This window comes from Aquila chrysaetos, chromosome Z (genome assembly GCF_900496995.4).
Source record: "Aquila chrysaetos chrysaetos chromosome Z, bAquChr1.4, whole genome shotgun sequence".
NCBI classification, from domain to species: Eukaryota; Metazoa; Chordata; class Aves; order Accipitriformes; family Accipitridae; genus Aquila; species Aquila chrysaetos.
In genome coordinates, this window is record NC_044030.1 from 30,867,214 (window position 1) to 30,884,434 (window position 17,221).

General features: G+C 38.2%; 1 protein-coding gene across 9 annotated transcripts in view; it reads right to left on the reverse strand.

Annotated features, from left to right (window-relative positions):
* PCGF3 (polycomb group ring finger 3) overlaps positions 1-17,221 on the reverse strand; it is a 62,973-nt gene that overhangs the window by 37,532 nt on the left and 8,220 nt on the right. For 4 of the 9 annotated variants that reach the window (XM_041120809.1, XM_041120817.1, XM_041120816.1 and 1 more), the window contains exon 1: positions 2,232-4,410. The exons of 3 other annotated variants lie outside the window; for them this stretch is intronic. The gene's annotated coding sequence lies outside the window, so the exon portion shown is untranslated. Of the gene's footprint in view, positions 1-2,231; positions 4,411-5,129; positions 6,493-17,221 lie in introns of those variants that run through there. 2 more of the 9 variants (XM_041120813.1, XM_041120811.1) reach the window with 2 other exon arrangements.

A 17,221-nucleotide genomic window follows, 5' to 3' on the forward strand; every position in this document is an offset into this window, starting at 1 on the left:
CAAGAGGAGTTCTTCTTCCAAGAAGTTATTTCTTAGCTTGCCAACGAGCAAGTATTATTTTGTCTGTACCAGACCTATCAAAATAGGGCATTCTACTGCATGCTTAGAAACAGTTATCCCTTTTAGTCTCTCACAGCAATGCTTGTGGAACATATGAATGCCAAACCAGAGTAAGCTGCTGACAATTAGATACATACTTCAGCTGCAATTCAGAAAAGAAGACAAACATACATGTATGACCAAGTAGCGTAACTTTACTTCCGTGTGCTCAGGTCTAAGATAGTGCAGATGATCCCTTAAGGAAATCCACTGGAAAAATCTGCTAAATGAACATTTTGTGAAGTCCCCTTAATATTTACAGTTCTTCCCAATTAAAAAACACAACAGTCATCATGCCTGGAAGTCATCATATGTATTTTTTAAATCCAGTTAAAGCTAGATGAAAGACTATTTCCCTCCTCTTCCAAATCCAGAATAATCTAACAAATATACTTAAGCATAGGGTGAACCTCCAAAGACTAACTCAGCCATGCTATCTTTTACTCTGTGTATTGGAAACTGGAAACATGCAGGAAGAATATAGCTTCTTGAAGTTCATGTTATCTTAAAATACGACATTTAGAATAAAGAGCCTTAATTTACATATATCACATGTAAAATACTAGCTGCCTTTACTACTAGAAAAAAATGGGTTTAACCACCTAACCATTTCAATTACACAGCACAAAGTGCACATAATTATTCAGGTGAGCCACTACCCTAATGTATCTTTCAGGGACTTGCCTGCCTGCCACAACTAAGTGTGACTTAACAGCTTGATTCTTACAACCAACATAACATTCTCCACTATTTGAGCTTCTAGCCAATTACAACCCAATCTCAGTTCCTTCATAATCGCTATTTCAAAACACAGGTTTAAGTTAGTTTCACTAAAGATCATAGAATCGTGGAATCATTTAGGTTGGAAAGGACCTTTAAGATCATTGAGTCCAACCTAACACAATGTTAATCTAACACTACCAAGTCCACCACTAAACCATGTCCCTAAGCACCACATCTACACATCTTTAAAATACCTCCAGGGGTGGTGACTCAACCACTTCCCTGGGCAGCCTGTTCCAATGCTTGATAACCCTTTTGGTGAAGAAATTTTTTTGTAATATCCAATCTAAGCCTCCCTGGTGCAACTTGAGGCCATTTCCTCTCATCCTATCCCTGTTACCTGGGAGAAGAGACCAACACCCACCTTGCCACAACCTCCTTTCAGGTAGTTGTAGAGTGCAATAAGGTCTCCCCTCAGCATCCTTTTCTCTAGACTAGGCAACCCCAGTTCCTTCAGCCACCCCTTGTAAGACTTGTTCTCTAGAGCCTTCACCAGTTTCATTGCCCTTCTCTGGACACGCTCCAGCAACAAAATGTCTTTCCTGTAGTGAGGGGCCCAAAACTGAACACAGTACTCAAGGTGCAGCCTCACCAGTGCTGAGTACAGGGGAACAATCACTTCCCTAGTCCTGCTGGCCACACTATTTCTGACACAAGTCAGGATGCTATTGGCCTTCTTGACCACCTGGGCACACTGCTGGCTCATATTTAGCTGGCTGTCGACCAACACCCCAGGCCCTTTTCCACCAGGCAGCCTTCCAGCCACTCTTCCCCAAGCCTGTAGTGTTGCACAGGGTTGTTGTGACCCAAGTGCAGGACCTGGCACTTAGCCTTGCTGAATCTCAGACAATTGGCCTCGGCCATTGATCCAGCCTGTCCAAATCCCTCCGTAGAGCCTTCCTACCCTCCAGCAGATCAACACTCCCGCCCAACTTGATGTCATCTGCAAACTTACTGAGGGCACACTCAATCCTCTCATCCAGATCATTGATAAAGATATTTCACAGAACTGGCCCCAATACTGAGCCCTGGGGAACACCACTTGTGACCAGCCACCAGCTGGATTTAACTCCACTCACCACCACTCTTACAGCTCAGCCATCTAGTCAGTTTCTTACGCACCAAAGCATATGCCCATCCAAGCCACAAGCAGCCAGTTTCTCCAGGAGAATGCCACGGGAAATAGTGTCAAAAGCTTTACTGAAGTCTAGGTAGACAACATCCGCAGCCTTTCCATCATCCACTAAGTGGGTCACCTTGTCATAGCTTGAGATCAGGTTAGTCCATCAAGATAAAAACTAGCATATCACAAGGCCTATATAAAACTTATCTTATCAGAACGTGCTTACCTTTCATGAACGGATTAGAAAGTCACCATGCCTTTGTTCTTACATACTCCAATATTTTGGGGGTGGGGGGGGGGGGGGGGGGGGAGAAGGAGCATGAGGGTGCTGAGACGCTTCACTGTTCCCTAATAAATCAGGAGCTTTCTTTAGAAGGTATAACTTCATAAGCTGCAGGCAAGTTATTGGTTTCTTCCCAGTATCCTGAATGTGTCAGAGGTACTGCCTCCTGGCATCAAGAACACTTGGCCTACAAAAGACATTCACAAAGCCAGAGTCACACAACTAAGCAAAAGGGAAGGTGAAGAGAGAAGGACAACTGGAACAGAACAGTACCTAAAGCTCCAGACTGCTATCACATCTTTCTCTCTGAAATATTCCCCAAGTCTATTTCTTTTAAGCACTGTTCTCAAGAACCAGCAAAAAAGAACAACAAAAAAACCCCACCTTACTTTGTGGACAGCAAGTAAAAGCCCCTCCAAGACAGACATCTAAAAAGTTTTAATTAATACAAGAGTATTACTATCCCCACAAGAATACTGGAGAAAATTTAAAATAAACCCCAAAGCTCATGAACCCAGTTTTAAACTCACTATGTGAGCTGGTAACTGGAAGGGTTGTTTTAGTTTTGTTTTGTTGGGGTTTTTTAATCTCTAATCTTGGTTCCATAACTAGACAGATGAGCGAGATGTTTTTTCTCTCCCTCCCTGCAACCACCTAGCAACCAAACTAAGATCTGCCTGAATATTTCTGTAGTAAAATTGCCTGTACGCAGTAAGTATAACTCGATCTTCAATATTACTACCCAAGAGATTGCTTCAGTGATGGGTTTTACACTAGTCAGATTTTTAAGTCAGAAATTGTTACTATTCAGTAGTCATTACACATTACTCAAGTTTTTAAGAGTTTAATTCATGATGAAAAGTCAAAGAGTAGTTGGTGACTAGACAAGTCAAGCAAAGTATGAATAAAGTGATCTTTAGCCAACTTCTTTGAAATAAAGTCTGTCACATTATTTTAGAGAAGTTAGATCATGATTAATGACAACGTCAGCCATCAGGTAATAAAAAACAAAGAAGAGACTCTAATATCACATCACTTTCATAAAAACATCCTCTGAAAATGACCGTGTATTACTCATTTCTTTGACCTATTATGTTCAAGAGTACTTTGGTCTTTTTTGAGGAGACTTGACTAACAGGTTAAAGAGAAACTACTTGGGGTGTAGTCACACCATTACGAACAGTTGCACTAAGGTACCTTAAGAAATGTCCACCCCAAAGCAAACCACATTCACTTTTACACAGGTCTCATTCATTTCAATGCAAAATACAAGACACCACTGTTAATAAATGACATGTAAAGAGTGACACAAACATTTGAGATAAAGTAGAAGTAATAATCAGGACATAGTAGCATTAAATCTACCTATTTAATCTTTATTCACCCCACATACTTACCTGTTATGGTGTAATGAGGGACTGATCTATCCAACACTTTCCCATAAAACACCTCCTTCTGTCTACACAAAATGAATTATGCCCTGGAGTAAGTTGTCAAAACAGCAAAGATGACACTTCAAAATTTCTGTCTTGCATGTTATTAGTAAAAGACATAATGAGGAAAAAAGGACTTGAGCAAGGCAGAAGATATAGCAATGCAACTGACAACCAAGTGATTCAAAACTGGGTCCTACGCCCCTTCACACAGATTTTGGTACCTTATTTTCCGTCATTTCATTTTGCAGAGAAGAATGAGGAACACCAAACACCACCTCCTCCCAGCTGTTACAGGAATTAACTTTCTTCAAAAATTCACAAAAGTACTATCAAAATGTTAACTATACTTAAAAAAAACCAAAAAAACCCCAAACCAACAGAGCCATTCTATCTCAGTTTGGCATCTAATCATAAAAAACTCAAAGTTACTAGTTACAAAGTTACTGACACACAGGTGTCATACCAGGGCTGGATACTAAGACATTTTAATATAAGGTTTTATTTAAATATTTTCTCTCATACATTACTTAGATTTGGAGTCTGTATTAAAACTGACTGTATTAGGGTCCTGAACAGTCAAACAACTACTACCTGCTTGCTAAATTTTAGCTAAAAATGGCCACACAACCAACCCCTCAAAGCGTCTACAGCGAAAGAGATACACAAATACTCAAATTATGGCAGTTATTTATCTTCTTTAAAGACGACGACTGTACTTTAAAAACTCATCTACATCTTTGTCTACCCATTAGCGTAACATAACACTGAAAATAAGATGGACGTCATCCCTGCATTGAGACTCATATTTCATTTTCGGTAAATGTTGAGCTTTATTAGATTCATAGTAGGTCTGAATTCATAGTCACCATGACTTAGTAATATAAAATCCCCCATATACAGTGCCTTCCATCCAAACATGTGAAAGCACAAGTTTCAAACATTAACAATATTTACTGCAGCCATAATCAGCTATATAATAACCGAGAATGTGTCATGGGTTAGTTTCAATAGCCACAGTCTGCTGTCAGTGCAATTTTGTAAGCCATTGGTGAAACACCTTCTGAAATAATACTCAATTCTAGCTGAACACATTAAGGAAGAATGGCATGAAACTGGACTAAGTACCAGGAAGGGTTATCACAATCAGAACAGTGTGAATGAAAAAAAAACCTCTGCCTTTCCTATATTCCCCTATCACATCCTGGCCTGAGAGGGCAGTATGACTGCTACTTACAAGGAGAAAGCAGAAAGAGTTATTTATTTAAGCTAAACACATACTATGGAAAGAAAACACATGCATAAACTAAGAGCTAAGTTTAGGAGGACTTTAGAAAAACATTCCCAAATATCTGTAATAGTCTCACACTTCAGTTAATGTAGGTAATCAGAAGCCTTGTTTACTTACCTAGAGACAGTGGGAGATGGTGGACACATCAGCAAAGTTAACTAAATGATCCAGATGATACTTCAGACTTTTATTGTTTCTCTAAGATGGAGCCCCTGATACAGCAGGGTCACAGCAAACTCACAAAGATGACAATAAATATGTGTTTTTCCTTCTCGGTATGCCAACTGCAGACCAATGAATACAAACTATGCCATACCTTCAATTCTTTGATTTGCAGTGCATCCATTATTAATCCCCTCTTGTAAAGACTACCTGTAACTTCTTCAAATCTTTCGTGTAGAAGCCTGCTATAGAGTTTTGTTGCAGGAGTATATATAAGGAAAGAAAATGAAAGCACATTTAAAATGTACAAATGGAAATTCAAAAGAGCACAGAAATTAAGCACCCTGCTTCTATCAAGCGGGAGACAGATTTTGGCATTAGCTGCCTTCAGCTCTGAAGGTGAAAGCAAACACAGTGCAAAGAAATGCAAGACTAAGATTTTCCTGACTTCAAGCAATGATGATTGAAAATTGGCTTATATGAATATGTATAAAGCATCAATACTAAATCAGAGCTGGCATTTTAAAAGGTTCTGTTTAGGAAGAGGAGCAATAAGAGTAAAAAGTATGAGAACAGCAGATTTTTAAAGTAAGCAAAATGTATATACACACTAAATGCAACCTGGCCTACTTACTTGATTGCTTCCCACCTACCATCACAACTGTCAGCCCCAGCGTGTTATTCCCCATATCCTTCCTCCTTCACTCTTTCTACTGCCTCAACTCTTCATACAGAGTCAGGCAAGGGATAAATATGTATTACATCCACCCAAGACACATTGGCAAGTGTAATTATGGAAGACACCACATTCTCATAATTCAGCAATAGGATGCTTTTCAAGTGGCAACAGATGGCAGGCATCTCTTATCAGAAATAAAACATGATCAGAATACATGATATAAGAATTTTTTCATAGCTTTTCAGTTTTCTTTCAATCAGAGTATTAATTTAAAAAGCTACCTGAAGTGCAGTTACAGTGATCTACCTTGAGCTTAAAAATTTCCATACAGATTTCATTGTACCTCAATGTGTTAAAATCAATACTCAGAAGTCATTGGAACTAATCCAAATGACTGCGGCTATGTTACAAAAGAAAAAGGGGGAAAATAAAAGAAAGATATAAAGATGTAAAATGGAAAAGAAAAAAAGCTGACCGTTGATTGGCAAAAGCACTCACCCCAGAGAAAGAAACATTAATTACAAAAATCATGCATCCATGTAACTACCCAAAAGTGTACAAAACGCAAGATTAATCCAATTCTCAGAGTACTTTAAGAGGGGCTAAAAATAATTTTCTATTCTTTTCTTGAAGCATATTAAGATATTGGGGGAAGGAGGGTTGTTTACATGGTGGTTTAGGGTTTTTTCCTCAAATAAAGTAGCCATCTCAAAAGCAGCGTACTACAGTCAGGGTTCCTAAATTGTATCGGTTGTGTGTATTAATATCATAAAGCTAGACTGTAAACCTCAGAAAGAAAAAAACATTGATTAAACTTTGCTAGGTTTCTTGAATGGACATTTAAAATGGCAGTAAACATACTACCACAAAAATACAGGGACATTTAGTATTGTGAATTTCCATCATTTAAGACAGGATAGAGTTAATTGACTTTTCCTACATCAGTCACTAAGAGGCACCTAGCCAGCCAGGCAAGTTTCAGACCTAAAGATACTGAATCACCATTAGCACCAGACACCAACCACCAGGATCAGAACTCCAAACTTTAGAACCAGTACTGAAGTTCTTCATCTTTGGAGGAAAAGTGTCTTTGGCAAAAGATCGGCCATGAGCAGTGCCTCTGGAGACTTCCACACTGAGAGCATATGAGGTGACTCTACTGCAACACCATGAAAATTTTAAGTTTCATTGCACCTGCAGCACCAGCTGTTAAGGGAAACAGGATCCTCTCATCTTCAACCCCAGCCTTCCCAATCACTTCCTCCTTTTAACCTCTGAGGCAAGTAATATAGCGGACAGAGTAGGAATCAGCAGAAAAGCAGAGGGAAGGGAAAGGGCAAGACAAAAAGGTTCTGGAAACCTCAAAACTCTTTTAAAACTTGGTGTCTTGCACTGGTTTTGGTTGCTCTGCTTGTACTCAACATCACTAAAATTAGAGATGTGGTACTTAACTACAATGTCCATTATCACCACAATACTAAGCCCATTTAGAGAAAGTTAGGATGAAATTTTATTACCAAGAATTTTATGCCCTCCTTTTACACACCCCAGCAGACTGAGTACCATCTCGGGGGGGGGGGGGGCAGGCGCAGTATTAAATAGAAAGAATCATAGGACAAGCAAGTATCTTTCATAATTTTTGCATTCATCTGTTAACAGGGATGACAGAGTTTTTAAAACTCACTTGACTATTATGTGCAAACCTCTACAAGTTTGTATTCAAGCTCAGCTGGTACCTTACCCTCCACAGAAACCTTTTTTACACAGCTGCTTTCACTGGTTTTGAGTTGCAGAAGTATTCCAATAGTGAGAAACAGCAAGCATTCAATGTATCTGTCAATACTCTGAAATCCTGTTACAGTGATATAAGCCATTTCCATTTCATTCTGGTAGAGCTTAGGCAGCTGCAGCATAAACAGAGAAGAACTAAGATGGGAAAATGAGGAAATACACTCTCTCAAAGCACATGTTTCATTTAGTATTAGATAACCTAAAGAAATCTGTCCCATTTGTAATATAAACCAATCAGAAAAGGTTGTTTAATGGTCTCAAAGCTCTAAAATATCAACACAATTATTTTTGATTTTTTAATCATATGAACGTACTACTGGTTTTGTGGTTTATCATATAATACCTGTAATACTAATCTATATGAAAGACCTTTGTGCAAGGCATATAACTAAAATAAAGTTTAGTTAATTAAACTTTTGTTTAGAAAAGCTTTTATAGATTACACTGTCAGTAAACTTTCTTGCAAGAAATTCTTTTGCCATTTTGAAGGAGAAAACATTTTTCCTTATCTGCCATCTAGCTGCCTTGATTAGCAGAACTTTAGAATCCCATCACTATATTGCTCAAAGCAGCTCTTAATAGAGTCTCATTAAAAAAGCATCTTCCATACGGGTATTGCTGTTACAAGGCTTAGGGATGCTTTGGGAATGACTCATAATTCTGTGGATAGTCTTCTGCTGGACTGATAAATTCACTTATTCATAGAAAGGTTAAAGGAGAACTTGAGAACCCTCAAGGGAAGAGGATGCACTGCAGAGGGAAAACTGAACTTCCTTTGGCAGCAGCGACTCATTAGCTTGCCTCCACAGTCTGTGAAACCACATCCTGCAAAACTCTTAAGCAAGGTGCATTCCAGACACTTCTTCCAATTAAAACATACTTGGTTGTTCAGATCATGAGTTGTTCATGGTAGGGTCCTAACACAGTCCTAAGAGTGGACTAACAACTACTGGGATGCAGGAGAACATTTATGCAACAAAAGCTAAAATTTTCTGCAAGATAACCTGGATAAAAATGCCTGACTGGCTAGATTTGATCCTACTAAAAAATCTTCCATTTCTGACAAAGAATCACTAGTTTAATTACATTCACACTGCTCTCTACATTCTGCTGTTTCCTTTGTTTAGCGCTGAGGGTACAAGATCATTTCTGATGAACATGTGTTACAACCACTGATAAAACTGGGAAGAGGTCTTACAGTGTCAAAGCTCTTAAAGTCTTCAAAAATACTATAAAAAACACAGCATTATCTCAGGAGTGACCTTCATCGCATTAATGAATACCACTACCACCTCCTCTAAATAAAATCTGGCTCATTATCAGAGATCAAAATCACTGCTAGAGGCAGGAGGCTTCTGAAGACTACTCTTAACCTGAGTAATAGCCCAGATTAAGTCTTGACAAAATGTTATAGACATATTTGTCATACACTAGAAGAATAAGTTCCAACATCCTCCTTGTTGAGAATTTAGAGACAGAAACTACAAGCCATTAAAAAGGCACTTTGTTTCAATTCATTAGACATGGATTAGAAGGAGAAAAAGAGATCCTTGACTTCCAGTAATTAAGAATTAGCCAAAACTAGCCCTGAATCTCATAAAGAACAAAGTCCTTTAAAACCAAACCTTCAGTGAGATTCTACTATCTGAACCTACATCACTTTTTAAAATGTTTAATATTCATGCACTTCAGAGAAAGTCATTTAAGACTTAACCACAGCTGAAACAGCCTGTAATCTTCATTACTATGTCCTCTGCAGAACAGACAAGCAACTCAAAATAGCAAGTGACTTTTAGTTGTCATTTGACCTGATGGTGTAGATTTGCACCAATTGCTCTATGATTCCATGCAAGATAACAAGGGCTTCCAAAGTTCACCATGGAGAAGCAAGAAGCCTTATGGACCCATGCCATCAACTCCTAAAAAAACTCAAGTTTTGGTGATCTTTCCCTTCCTCCTTCCCCTTACATAGATATGTTTTAACTTCCACTGTTGAAAAATCCTAATCCTACAATGAAAACATCTAGTTACGTAAAATGTTATATGTGATTCTATAACCCCAGAAACCAACCACTTATTAACAAAGACAAAGAAAAGGTATTGTTGGTAGGTAACTTGAGTACTAGGATTTTTATACCTTTTATCTGAAGCAGTTACAGATCTCCATCGGAAACCACAATTTTCCCCACTCTCATGCAGATATCGCCTATTTTTGAAAGAGCGATGATAAAGAATCTTCATATAGGAACCAAAGACAATTCCTCTTGGTATTTAGTAAAAGGCCTTTAAAAATTCAGGTTTTCAGTCGCCTGACTCCACTTATTGGTCCAGACACACTGGCAGCCCCATAAACAGTAGCTGTCTAAATGGAAATCCGTAGTGAGAAGCCAGAAGCTACCAGCAGGTAAGAACTAGGAAGGTGCTACAACTCAACTGAAGGCATATTTTACGAGCAATCACTTTTCTTTTTAACATCCCCACATAGTTTAAGCCCAGATTACAGCACTTGATGGTTAATTAAGCCAAAAAAACTTAAAAGATTTGAAAGGATCTGAAAAATTACATGTCTGTGCCTTTGGTTAAAAAATTTCAGCTTTCAACTTCACTGATGTGTCCAATAATTGCCTCTGTGCTGCTACTACAGAAGATGAGGAAATGTTGCTAGAATTGCCCCATACCTTGCAAATGGTTAGTATGTGTTCTGTATTCTTTCTGGATTCAAATGTACACCCAGTAACTTACATGAAGTTAGCTACCCATAAACCATGCAACACAAATTAAAAGGAGTTTGCAAGATCTTTCTTCTTTTGTTCTTGAAACCCCAGGAGGGTTTTAAGATGCACTCTGCTCACACTTCTATTGTTCTAACCTTCACCTCTTTCAGATACAAATTGAACCAACGATGTAGCACCGTTATCTAGTCTCCTTTGAACTGCTGCTGGAGTTTTACCCCAGACACAATCCTAGCCTTTCAATTGACTGCAAATGTGAAAACAAACCCGATAGTTAGCATTTTTTATTTAGTATTACATTATATAGCAGGATTTTAATCAACAGAGCAGAAAAGCTTTTTTTCTTTCCACCAAAATCAGTCCTCCATATCTTCCAGGATCTGACTGCCCCAATTATTACCTTTTAGTCTTTAAACTTCAGTTTTGACAACTTTGTCCCTCTTTTTTTCCTTTTTTTTTTTTCTCTCAAAACACATTTGTTAAAGTGAAAACATTGAGAAAGGGATACAAGAATGCAATACAAAATCAGAACCATCAGAGCTGGGGCTTGCAGGTGTTACAATAGAACAAAAGCACCAGAGGCTTGTACATGTTACCTCCAAAGACTGCCAGATTTCTCTCTGTTAAAAAATACGGTAGAATGTGCTATTAAAAACTTCCTTTTTCTTAACAAGGAGACATAGAAATCATTTCAATAATACATCAACCCATTAACAGTTGGAATAAAGCTATACTTGTCAATCACTGCCAGCAGGAAAAAAAATTAGAATCTCTGAAGTTTACTCCAATAGCTTGTAATTCTTTGTCAATATACCTACAACGGGCTGGAATCAATCTAAAAAAATATACTTTACTTCACTACTGTGGCATATTTTTCAAGTAACCAGGCAATTTCCCCTCGTTATCTTTAAAAGCATTTCACTTTGTTCAATATAAAGGAGTGTGCACTGCTAGACATTCTGAACTTAAGAGAAACAGTTAGCTTTGAGTCTTCACTAGCATAAATCCAACTGATGTTAAAAATGAAAATTGTACAGGTTTTAAGCATTGGATCAAATTTAGACAGCACTGCTAATTTTACAGCAGACAGTATTCTGCAAGTTCTTTATGTTTAGAGGATACAAAGTACAGTGAGTATAAATAGCAGAGAACTCTGGCATTATGCAAGGCACACAACTTTCTTTTAACTAGATGTTAACACAAATTAAATAGAATCTGTTTTCACAGTGACCATTTTCAAAGTTTTATAGGAAACACTTGTTGCAACTGCTCATCATCACTTTAAGACGTCAAGTACAATAGGAGTGGAGAGAGGGATACACTCAGATCACTTGCACTGACACCATTTATGACGAAGTCTGAGCAATACCAATAGCACTGCAGAGCACAGCCAGTTTTCTTGACAAGTTCTCATTCATTTTTGGATTTCAAACACCTCCTGGCTCAGCATAATGGGAAGAATATGACGGTGCCAAAACAACTTGTGAAGTCTAGTATACCTGCATCCTGAGCTCCACCAGCTTAATCAAGGACTCGGACAACATCCTGTGCCAAACTAGTTCTGGCCTGCTGTGTTTCTATTCCACAGTTCTCAGTCTGCTATGCACATCTGCCCCTTTACTTGAACAAACACACCAGTCTGAGCACACACCCAGCCCGTTCAAAGAGATGATTGAGTCCAAAAGTAAGCTAAGATACAATTGTATTTGCCCAAAAGTTTCAAAGTACAGAAACACTCAACAGGGGATAAAAACCCGCATCAGTACACTTTTACTTCTCATTGATAAAACTGACTGTACAAGTCAAGACAATCTAATCAAATTCAACACCATTTTACCTGCAAAAGGCTTGATTATTTTTAATAAGCAGGAACACAACAGACCTAATATTTGGAGACAACACAGTAACATCTGACTTTTCTTTTACGAGGACTTGCTATTTGCTTCACTAAATACCTTGGACTGTGTCAAGTAAACTACTAAAACTTTTTAGTCCAGGGCTGAACAGACTAAAGCCAAAAGTTTCAAGTTTTCCATGAGACATGAATTGTCATTTCCACTTCTTTGCTGAGTAGAATCTTCAGCATAAATGAAATACTAGGAACTTTTTAAAGTTTAAAGTTAACTATTTTTAAAACAAAATTAATCTTCAGTTGAGTATGCTTATGACACTAGAGACTAACATCTGAAGTAGCCAATTCTATCTTTCCAGGTGCTTTTAGGAAGAAATCTACAGTACTTCAGTTATGTGTTACAGTACTTCAATCAAAAATTTCAGTTTTAATGCCTTACAAGATAAACATACTGTGAAAAACTATTTTGATCACAACAGTAGCATGGAACTTTTCAAATCCTACCATGACGCTTCTAGCCCGAGTTATGTCACCTAACTTTAAGCCAAGCTACACTGCTGCTTGTTTGCTATCTTCCTCTCTCCCTCCCCTTCCACCAGTGATAGCCATACTAAAATACCAGGAGAAAATCATCACTTATTAGAGAAGGTGCACTTGTCATGAAGCAGCATTGGCTCTTACTCTAGCAGACCCTTCTTTAGTGTCAGCCCTATAGGCCTCATGCAGCACACATTTCTCATGGTAAGTCTTTCATTCAAGTATCATCCATTACACACGACAAATTTCACTTGAAAGACAGTGGACAGCCAGCCACTGTGTTGAAGGCCCAAAAGGCATTTCCATCAACCTGCAATGAAGCAGCTGAACTGCCAAGACACTTTGAGGCCCTCTATTCCACAGCTGTGCAAAAAACCCTTAGGGCCATCTGCCCTCTGCAGAATCAAAGGCAATGAATAAGCACTTGTCAACCCAACAAAGGCATGGAAAAACCAGCAACCTGGACCAAGCAAGTGTGTTCAGCAGAACTCTCCTTTTCTCCTGTTGTACCAGTGTAAACTGCACTCAAAACGACTGAGAAATGGGCTTCAATATAAACAGCACTCACTTAAAATGAAGACTGCGATTAGAATGACAACAGCACATATACTTGTAGTAGAAGAATGAATAGTTTAGAAGAGTTAGGAAAGAAATGGCAACGTTCAAGAGGTAATAGAAAGGAAATTGAAAAATAGTTTGAACAAAGGAGGAAGAAAAGGAAGGTTATTCTCCTGGAAGAAAGAGAAAATTAAACACCAAAATAAACTAGTTTACTGTGCGGTGGTTTTTTTGTTTTTTGTTGGTTTTGGTTTTTTTAATTCTTTCCCATTTATAATGAAATAGACTATAAGGACAGAGAAAAAAACTGCACTCATGCAATAAGCACAAAAAACATTCTTCCAATACAGTCATTCTAGCTTTTGCAGCTCTTGGCTTATTTTGACATGCCACCTTTACCATACTAAAAAAGAACAAGAACATGAAGAGTAGCCCTAAGCTACTGATATTCTAACCCAGCCATCTTAACGGTTTTTTTACCTTTACAGCTTCTCAGCAATTAAGTGCAATAACTTCAGCCATTAGAAGCAGCAGACAGCACAGAGGTTTGAACGTGTGTTTTACCAAAACAGAGAAGATATTCACAACTATATTTCATCACCCATGTTTCTCGTAGGCTATAAATTCTGAACTTATCTTAAGATGCTTGTGTTTGGGATCAGTCACATTGCATACAGGAAAGATTCCACCTCACGCTTTAGGCAGACTTAATGAAATCATTACAGTGACATTGTTGAAGAATAACTCAGAGATTTAGAACAGTTTGACTATTTTATGCAAGATGTATTTTGTATATATCAAATTAAAAAGTAATGCTGTAATCAGAAAGGCACACAGTTGGCATTCATAGAGTAAGGACACCCTGGAACAATTAGGCCCTGATGTTTTGAGGATGCTGCGTGTGCACTGCCAACTTGGCAAGAATACTCAAGGTCCATCAGAGAGAAAAGAAATGTTAAGGATAATTGGACCTAATTAATATAAGATGTGACTGATAAAAAGAAACATTCTGCTCCAGAAGGTGCCAAAGGCCAGATGATTGCCAAAGAAGCATGAACTGGGGGAAAGGTAAAGGTGGCAGGAGGAGATCGCGATGTCCGACTCAGTTCCAGGCTCGAAGAACTTGCCCCCCCACACCTGCAAGGAGCATGTGTGCTAATCTACATAGCAAGCAAGGCTAATTTAAATATAACTGGCCAATAGTAGATGAGATGGTGGCTACTAACCGACGAATGTAAATTTAGGCGGGATTTTACTAACCACGTAACAGAATAAATACATTGTTCTTCTTTGGTGTGGTGTGCTAGCTTTGTGGAATTGCCACCTAGGACCCATCTTTGCGCAAATATGAAATAAATAATGTCTCTCCTGAGTGTGTGATTATTGGCTCATTGCACACCGGGAAATGAATCTGCTTTTCAGACAACAACATAAGCCTGATACCTCTGAAATTTCCTTAGACTGCTATGTTTGCTCATGTAAAACAAGTACTACATTTTCAAGTCAGAGTGCAGAAACCAGCATTCTCAAGTACCTGTCTAACTGACCACAGATATTTTTTTTTTTTTAGTGGTTTTTCTGGGGGGTGGGATTTTTGTGATTTAAGAACTGGAACAACCATCCTTTCCCACCCAACCCCATTGCAAATGATTGAAGAACACTCCAAATTTCCAGTTCAAAAAGGTTCACAACATTCTCAACAGGATAACAGTCTTTGAAAACTTACACTTGTAGAAAAAATTATACCTTTAAAGCCCTCACATTCCATTCATTTTCATTTCCTCCTCCTCATCATTAGATCCAGTGTTCTGCATGTGTGTAGGAAGGGAGGGAAGAAGTTAAATGTCTAGTGATACAAAAACATGCATTATCTTCCACAAAGAAAGGACACTTCACAGAAAAGATACCTGCAATTATCAAACCTTTTTTCATTTTGTTGGTGGGTTTTGTTTGTGTTGGGTTTTTTTGATGTTTCACTGGCCATGTTGCAGTAAGGAAAGATTTCCAAAATTTAACTGTTAAGATACTTTTTCACTGCATAATCTAATAATGTGTCACAGTTCAAGAAAACCTCATAGAACATATGAAATATCATTCAATCATTCTAAATTTTGCATCAAAGCCATTATTAATAGGTAGTTCTGCAAACTCTGACCAAAAAACAGAGCAACACCATTACAACATCACTATCTTGTCTGTCAGTCCTAACGCTGCAACATGACACCGGTTTAATGGACAAGGACTCTTGACAGAGAAATCCAGTGGAAAACAATAGCATGAGAAGATTCAGCATTTATAAAACTGAATACTTCGCTGTGACCTGACTTCTGCTATTTTATTTAAAACAGAGAAAAGTTGCTCGGCAGTAGGCAGGAGCTGAAAGGTCTAAATTATTAAGGCAACAAAATAGTCTCACCACGAGACTAGTTTCACTTATGTAAGGGCTTTGAGAGCCTCATTTCTGTGGTTTTAGAAATTACTTGCTGCAACTGTCCACCCTCCTTGCTAGAGAAGGACACCTAGAAGCAAAAACTCCTTATACATCAAGGTGCTTATTTTCACAGTATAGAATATTAGCACAAGCCATGGATGAAGGCAGCTTTATGCCAGTACAGGCTCAATGTAGTTGAAGAGCAAGGGGAAACTCTTCAGAAAAAAGGCAGGTGGAATGAGAGGTAGATCAACCAACTTGACTGTCAGCCATAATTCTCAAGTGCTGTTCTTACAGCATACATTAGTAAGATCTCCCAAAATGATGGTCTGCATTTCCCTTCTTACGTTCAGTAAGATCTACACTTTAATAAGGAATAGCCATGAAAACGTTCTCTAAACTGCCAAATACCAACAGCTTAACAGAATCTCAGAGAAAGTAAGCAATTACCAGTTTCCCTTACTACAACTTACTCAGCACCTGCTGCAGCACTAACACAAGCTTCACATACTCCAGCTAGCAAGAGAAATTAACTACCTTCTGAACAGAAGTTTCCCTTCCCAGCCCTGCACATCGTCATTTTGTCATATGCTCAAGTCTGCCTCTCCAGAGTCAGAAGTATAGAAGACACAACTTTGAACAGAACAAAAGTTAAATTGCTCTTCCTTATCCAGTCATGGTAATTAATGGTACTCTACAGCCTCTGGGATAGTTTAGTTTTAGTCCATGAACAAGCTGAAGACATGCTCTGTATTTAGATCTTTGCACAAAACTCCTCAGAATCCCTTAAAACAAGTACAGATGTCAGCTTTTATAGGTATGGGAAGATTATTGGTGAAAATAGAGAAATGGAAACAAAATCTTTCATTCATTCTATATGAAAAGGTATCAATCATTAAAAACGTACTGAACTTACAGAATTACCACGTAACTGACAATTACCATTTAAAGAGATGGCCATTACCAACAAAACTCTTCAGCTGCACTTTCGTACAAACTATACAAAAACTGTAGCAAGAAAATATTCTCTGAAAAGGTTCAGTGTAAACAGCATCTGACAGTCCATGCAAGAAATAAATAAGTAAATAAACAAGCACTACCTTTGCTATGTATCATAATAATTGCATTCCAGGCATATGTGAAGTCTCCTCCCAGGAATTTTTAAAGGCAAAATCACTTTCATAGACCCTTATTGCTACCTACAACAAATTTCAAACACTAGGTGGATGTATGACATGTAGAGTAAAAAGGGAAGAAACAGTCTTTCAGTGCAAGGTGTTAACTACTGCAGCCTACTAGCAGTAGCTACAGGCTTTAATTTGGTTCCTCTCTGCAATTCACCGAGAATTGCTTTTGGAGACCAAACTATGGCATAAGGGACAATGAAAATAACTTACAAACATTAATAAAGATGTAATATGTTGTTTAAATAGATGACATCTTCACTGACACTCTTTCCCTCCATTC